Genomic DNA, 7,571 nt, shown 5'->3' on the forward strand with positions numbered 1-7,571 from the left:
AGACAGGAAGAGAGCGGTGTGGATCAGAGAGCAAATGGGGATAGCCGATATTCTAGTTGACATTAAGAGGAAAAAATGGAGCTGGGCCAGCCATGTAATGCGTAGGATGGATAACCGGCGGACCATTAGAGTTACAGAATGGATACCAAGAGAATTGAAGCGCAGTCGAGGACGGCAGAAAACTAGGTGGGGTGATGAAGTTAGGAAATTTGCAAGCGCAAGTTGGAATCAGCTAGCGCAGACAAGGGTAATTGGAGATCACAGGGAGAGGCCTTCGTCCGGCAGTGGACATAAATATAGGCTGATGATGATCATTTCAACACCAGCTTGGCTCGCTATCTGTTTACCCTTGTAATACCAAACACACTCTGGAAAAAGGACCCAAGTATATACCAAATGTTTTAGTCATTCGAAGAAACATAAACCAAAATAAAGAGCATAAAATATGCTGCTTAAAATATTCATTTTGGAAGAAGGTTTGAAGAAAATATTACAAGAAAAATAAACTGATAGTTTGCTTAATCGCAGTGCTAATAAAGACATTGCTGCGCAGCTCCGAAATTGTAAGGTTAGCTGAAAACATGTGTTCTTTGCTCTACAACAGCAATACTATCACTTTGATGAATGCCCGTGTAACTTGGCTTCAATGGTTGCAAAGACTTCTAAGCAAGAAACACTGCACAGTGCCACGGCGCAATCGTCGCACCATGCCTTGATTTCCTTTCAAGTGGTTATCTTTCGATCACCTGAGAAACGTTTTAAGCACACAAGCCTTGTTGGCTTTTGAAATTTAGCAGTTAGCGAAATGCACTTGGAGAAGTGGCGAGTGACAAGCTGTGACATACCTGATGACAAGCTGTGACATACCTGCCAGGGAAAGGGTTAAGTGCATTTGACTTACTAGCTTCAAGCCCTGCAACTACAATATACAATTCTGTTCACTTTTTGGGGGCCAAAAACTGAACACAAATTTAACTGATCACTGAGATCTATCACGCAAGTAATGTCTGCCTTCCTTAGTAGTCTACCTGATAATAGAGAACCAGGTTCAGGTGATCTTACTTCTAAACTGAAAAGACAAGCTTGCAACTTGAAGCCCACAGTAGTAGCTCTGCATCTATGCCATCCAGCTGTTGAGCACAAGTCCAACATGGATAAATGCAAAATAATTCAGGTTCAATGCTATAAATGCATGTTAAAGGTACGCTAAAGAAAAATATTGAGGTAAGCTAGATTGAAAGTTCGGCTTCCGTAATCACGAATTTGTCATTTGTAGCGAGAACAGAGCTTTTGTAAGCAAGAAAATGAGAAAATTGGAAAACCGAAGGGCACCAACTGTTAAATTAAACTAAGTTCTGGGGTTTTACGTGCCAAAACCACGATATGATTATGAGGCATGCAGTACGAGGGACTCCAAATTAATGTTGCCACCTGGGGTTCCTTAATTGGTACATGGGTGTTTTTGCATTTCACCCACATTGAAATGCGGCTACCACAGCCAGGTTTACATCCCGTGCCCTCGGGCTTAGCAGCACAACGTCAAACAGCACAACTGGGATCCCATACTTGTCAGCAACCTTCTGCAGTGAGTGTGACAATTGGTACACATGAAGCAGCACCTCCAGCTGCTTTAAACTGTGCACTGTTGGCTTTTGCTGCTTTGAAGTGCTTATAAAGTCCAACTAAAATAAAATTTGGGGCTGTGGAAAAAAAATATTCGAGTAGTGTGAATACAGAACAGCCTACGTGCAACACTTTAACATTTGAAAAACGAGGGGATGAGTGACAAAAGGCTAGGAAAAGTAAGCATTCTTGATACTGAATATGAAAAAAATGTCACCATTACCAGTCACCGGCAGTGATGCATGACTCGGATTGCAGGACTCCTTGGCATGGCGTATGAGAAGGGACCACCTGCAGCTGCCTGCGGTGTGATAAAAATCCCAGAGGCGACGTAAACTCGCGTCACAGCCACTAACCACCAAGTGCATGCTTCGTCTGCTAAGGCACTATTAAAAGGCTGCCAAAAAGAAAATGAGACAGTTACCAGCCCCGCACCTTTGCCAAGATTGCTTCAGTAGTACTACTTATTTATTACAAATTTGGCAGTTAAATTTCGTTGCATTTGTACTTTAAGCTTTTGGAGCAGGGGTATTGAGAAGCTCCTGTGCTTTGTGACATTACATCAGATATTTGACAAGGCTGTGGTTCTCAAGGTTCTTAGATGCATAAATGTTCTAATTCATTTACAACCTAATACTAATATGATGCATGAGAATATGGTAGATTACATTTTATGTTTTTAATGGGTGAGGAAAAGGACTAGCCTTTATGCTTGCGGCACCCACTGACATAGTGAAAACATTGTAAACAAGGTTCCCGTTCGAAAGCCGAAAAATCAAGCTTTTAAATAACTTCACCTTGGTCGGTGTCAGTTTTTGTTTTTCGCCATGACTCTTCCCGACCAGACAAGACTTTGTCAGACTCTAAACTTCATCAACCCACTGACAATAATTAAGCTGCATAGATAATAATTTGACCTTCACCATGAAGCATGTTTGCTGGTGTTACCAAGCAAGAGCAAAGAAAGGTTTGCTACTGTACGAATCAACCTATATTAATGTTGTTAAACCTGTTATTCCCTTGATGTGCCTCGAGTAGGCTCTAAAAATGTGTAATCACATGATGCGCACTAGCTTTTGTGTTCAGATTGGCAGGCTCATAGCAGCTGGCTCCTGTGCTTTGTGACATTACATCAGATATTTGACAAGGCTGTCACAAGGGATTATGTTTTTAATGGGCGAGGAAAAGGACTAGCCTTTATGATTGCGGCACCCACTGACATAGTGAAAACATTGTAAACAAGGTTCCCGTTCGAAAGCCGAAAAGCACAAAGTGATCGGGATGATCACTTTGTGATCATCCCGATCTCAGAATTCCTGCTGCAAAAACTTAGGGACTTAAAAGCAGCAAAAGCCAACAATGCGCAGTTTGAAGCAGCCAGAGATACTGCCTCATGCACACCGAGTGTCGCACTCACTGAAGAAGGTTGCCAACAAGTATGGGGTCCCAGTTATGCTGATGGTTCCAAAGAAGCTGCCTATACTTTGTTCCCCCACTTAAGGGTAAAAATAGAGCTACTTGTGACAAGACATCAAGCACCCTTCATGAATTGTGACATGGGCATGGTGTACCAAATAACCACTTGTGGTAAGCTCTACAGAAGCCAAACTGGACACTTCACTAATGACAGGGCAAGATAACATTTGCAGAATATAAAAAGGAAGGAAAAGACTAATGTAGGTGAGCATTGTAACACATGCACTTGTCATCCCTGACTTGATGAGATATAGGTTCTTGGCAGAAGTAGAAGCACAAATGCACACTTGATTTTAGAAGCTTTCTTAATATCAAGTAGAAGTGACTGTGCCAGCGATCCTTATAACCTTAAAACACCCAGAAAATTTTGCTTGATGCCCACGTGTAGGCACCATAGTGGTAGCCTTGTTCTCGTGTATGCACTCCGTTTCATGTACATTCTACATATGTAGTGGCCCATGCCTGTGAATAAACAGTGTGCCCTTGGCGCTTGTTCTTTGTACTCTGCCATCTGATTATTTTTTGTGCTGCCTTTTGTTAAAAGTTTGTCTAACATACAAATCATACATTGGCAAAACCTCCTTTGTGCAATTGTGGCTTTGGTCCCCCCCCCCTCCCCTACCAGCAACAAACTATCTTTTCGTCCACTTTCATTTCCCCTTTTCTTCAGTATTCTCTACATTCCAATTGAAACCACAGCTGATTAGCCCTATGCTTTCCTTAACTTCATTGCCTGCTGGCTTTATACGGTAGTGATTAAAAAAAATCGAGCCCTTCCATTTTCCTTTTCGTTAATTCATAGCGAGGGTCTCAAATCTGGCAGCCTTGATGCCATGAGGCAGCATATGAAGATTTATTAGCCATCTGCTTTCTCTCCAAAGTCCACGAGTTACGTGGCACCATAAGGCAAATAAGGGGGTTCCACATCCACCCGCCATGGCTTCGAGTGGCGCTGGCTAGCACTCCCATGGCTACATCTAGTACACATGAATACCCAAGTTAATGACGGATTGATAATCGTCGCTGTAGCACAATTATGTATCGAATGCACAATACGAAGGTTGTGGGTTTAGACCCCACCAGCGACAAGATATCTTTTCGTCCACTTTCATTTACCTTTTTCATTATTTTCTACATCTCAATTTCAACCACAGCTCATTTAATCTATGCTTTCCTTGGCTTCATTGCCTGCGGGCTTTATGTGGTCATCAAAAATAAGGTATAACAAGAAAATGAAAATTAATAAGTAGAGGACAGGTTCATCGGTGTTCGAGGAATCATCTTCCTTTTTGTATCTTTTACCTACATGTGCACTCAAGAGGTAACTGCTCAGCCTGCATATCAAATGACAATGCCACAAATCCGGCTGGAACCCACAGTCAAATATATGTAGAGCATACCAATACATCTCCTCCAAAGATGATAAAAAGCACAAGTGCCTGTAGAGTTGTGTGCCACTGCTCCTCTTGCCAACCCATGGAAAGGGGCATGAGTGGTGCTGTAGAGCTGGCTGCTTCAAGCAGCATTCAGGTAGCCATTCATAATCCTGCACGTAGTCTCCCATGTTTTGTACATATCAAGGTAGCTTTAGTCCTGCAACAAATAAAATGATCAGTTCTAATCAATACGTAAAAAATGCAGGCACTTTGGCCGACGGATTAACATGTCGAACTTTCTCTGATGCCAGTTAATTGCTTTAAAACATCACTATTAAGCACAAGTTTAGCTGTTCTACTTGTAGCAGATTTATTGTAGAACACGATGTAGTGTAGCACGATAGCCGTGATACAAGACGAAGGTAACACACTCACACAGACTGTTACCTTTGTCTCCTCACATATATTGTCCTAGAATCACATTCAGTGTATATTACCCCCCACCCAATTTTTTGTTCTGCTAAGGCTTCTTTCAGATTGGCTGCACATCTGTTCAATCAGTCAGTCAGTCAGTTTGTGTCTGCAAACAAGTTCAGTTTCCACAATGCACAATGATGCTGTTCATAGAGGGACATTGAAAATACCTTTACAGTTTCTTTTAAAAAAAGTTTTGTACAAAGTCTCACTGTGCACTTTGCAAGTTGTACACTGATATAAATTTGTTTCTAAGATATGAAGGTTGAATACAAGCATTTCAAGCCTTAATATGCATTTCTAATTACATGTAATCGCTACCACTTATGAGAAAATTGATACGATCTGAAGTAGAAAGCCTCATTTTCTATCCACGGTGGTTGGATACAAATGCATTACACATCGAGCGAATATAGTCAAATTTCAAAACAAAAACTAGGGTAAAGGCCTTATACCGACACGCTCAAAAAAGACAAAACATTTCAAGAAGCTTACTGCGGCGTTGTGATAATTTTTCCTCCACCAGAAATATGTTCTTTGGCATGTGCTCTAGAACCGGGGGGAGGGCCGGGGGTTCTTTCTCTGTCGTTGGCGCTGTTCATCGTGCTGTATCTCATCAAACCGGGACATTTGCACGCGAAAAAGAGAGCATGGAGCACGCCCTGGCTGGAAAACGAAAGAACGAGCACAAACGAGACTTGTTCATTTATTTTAACCTGGCGTATTCTCATCGCGTCTTTTTCCTCTTGTACTATATAGAGGTTACAGTTCTGCTTATTCCATATTAGTAGTATCAAGTCGTACGTCATGCATGCGCATTGAGCACAGTAATGCGTTCTAGATATCGCAGATGCCCTTGGTCACGGCGCGACACTCGCGATAGCGAACTCGAACGCGATCTTTAAAAAAAAAGCAAAAAAAAATGTTTGCCTGCGATGAACTTTGCAAACAAGAAATAAAATAGAAGCTTACCAAAATGCTTCTTCCAAAGGCGGGAAGAATACACTGAAGTGACAGCCCATGCAGTTGTTGGCGGCACGCCGTTCGTTGGCGTTCACGTACCCTTTCGCGTGCTGTGCTGTTTATCACGTCGCCCTCATTTGTAGGCGTGAGAAGAGCATCAAAGTATTATTATCTTCTCTCAAGTAACGCCGCCTCGTAAGCACAAACGGAAAACGTTGAGCTGTCAAGCCGGCACCAGCTTGCCCACAGGCAGCAGTTTCCCGCGCTCGTATCTCACAGTTGACGAACTTTCGTATTCGCACCGCGCGCGTTTGGCGAGCCGTTGTGGCGCCATCTGGAAGAGTTTGAATGTGGACTTTGCAAAACTCAACAAAGTTCGAACATATATCTGTTTAGTTTCTCATATATAACAATTTAAAGCATATGATATTTAGAAAGTACTCACCACAAACAATATTTTGTTTCAGTTTCTTTGGCCCCTCCGATTTACGAGCATTGGTAGCTTTAGCACGGGGGCTCCTATCTGAATACATGGGAAAGCTAGGAGAAATCGTTTTTCTCGGCAACCACTGCTCCAAATTTGATGGGGTTTGTGGCATTTAAAAGAAGAACTTAAAATATAGTCACTGTTGGTAGCGAATGCTTAATTTAGGCCGTCAAGTTTTTTTATAAAAATTGTAGAAAATCGGCTAATTTTCAGAAAGCCACACTGTCAAGTTTACAACTCTGTAACTCAGCAATGAAAAAGGATATCACAATTCTGTAAATTGCATATGCTGGCGCATCTAAAGCGGACAAAATTAGTGTATTATACATGGCTCTTAAATAGAGCACTAATATGTTAGTTGGACTTTTGCAAAACACTTGTAAACAATGTAACTAATTCACGTAAGATGTAAATTGATGTATCAAATTTGTCCGCTTTGGATGCTCTAACGGATGCAGTTTACAGAAGTGCCATATCTGTTCTTAATGCAGACCTACAAATTTGTACACCTCGTGCTTCCATCTTTGTTCAAACCCACCAATTTTTGAAAGTTACTTTTGAAAAATTTCGTACCCTAAATTAACATTCCACTTACAACAGTCACTAGAATTTAACTTTCTCTCTCAAGTGCAACAAATTTCATTAAAATCATCCCAGTGGTTATCTCAGAAAAGGGTTTGTGCATTTTACATGTATTTGTATAGGCAGCACGCATCGGAGTTGGGCCCAATTAATTGCCTAAAGCTTCCTTCCTCTTAAAGAAAAATCCTTATTTTCAGATTGTCGCTTAATGATGAGGACATCGAACCTGGTTAAACGAAGTTTGAATGGAGAGACAGTTAAAATTAAATTATTTGGTTTTACGTGCCGAAACCGCAATCTGATTATGAGGCACGCCGTAGTGGGGGACTCCAGAAATTTTGGCCATCTGGGGTTCTTTAACGTGCACCTAAATCTAAGTACACGGGTGTTTTCGCATTTCGCCCCCATCGAAATGCGGCTGCCGTGGCCGGGATTCGATCCCGCGACCTCGTGCTCAGCAGCCCAACACCACAGCCACTGAGCAACCACGGCGGGTCGAATGGAGAGACAGTATTTCACTTTGTAGAGTATTTTTGCCGGGGATGGAATTAGGCTGCTTGTCGGCAGAAAGAGCCAGATGAGCAAGTCAA

At 41.9% G+C, this 7,571-nt stretch overlaps 1 long non-coding RNA gene across 1 annotated transcript; it reads right to left on the bottom strand.

Moving 5' to 3' along the window:
- Nucleotides 1–1,095: 1,095 nt before the first annotated feature.
- On the bottom strand, nucleotides 1,096–7,082 carry LOC119448102 (uncharacterized). Its single transcript, XR_005190945.2, has 3 exons — nucleotides 5,922–7,082; nucleotides 4,500–4,692; nucleotides 1,096–1,924 (listed from the first exon to the last, which is right to left on the bottom strand). It is a non-coding gene; the product is annotated as an uncharacterized LOC119448102 (long non-coding RNA).
- Nucleotides 7,083–7,571: the final 489 nt, after the last annotated feature.

Source organism: Dermacentor silvarum, chromosome 4, assembly GCF_013339745.2.
Source record: "Dermacentor silvarum isolate Dsil-2018 chromosome 4, BIME_Dsil_1.4, whole genome shotgun sequence".
Lineage (NCBI taxonomy): Eukaryota > Metazoa > Arthropoda > Arachnida > Ixodida > Ixodidae > Dermacentor > Dermacentor silvarum.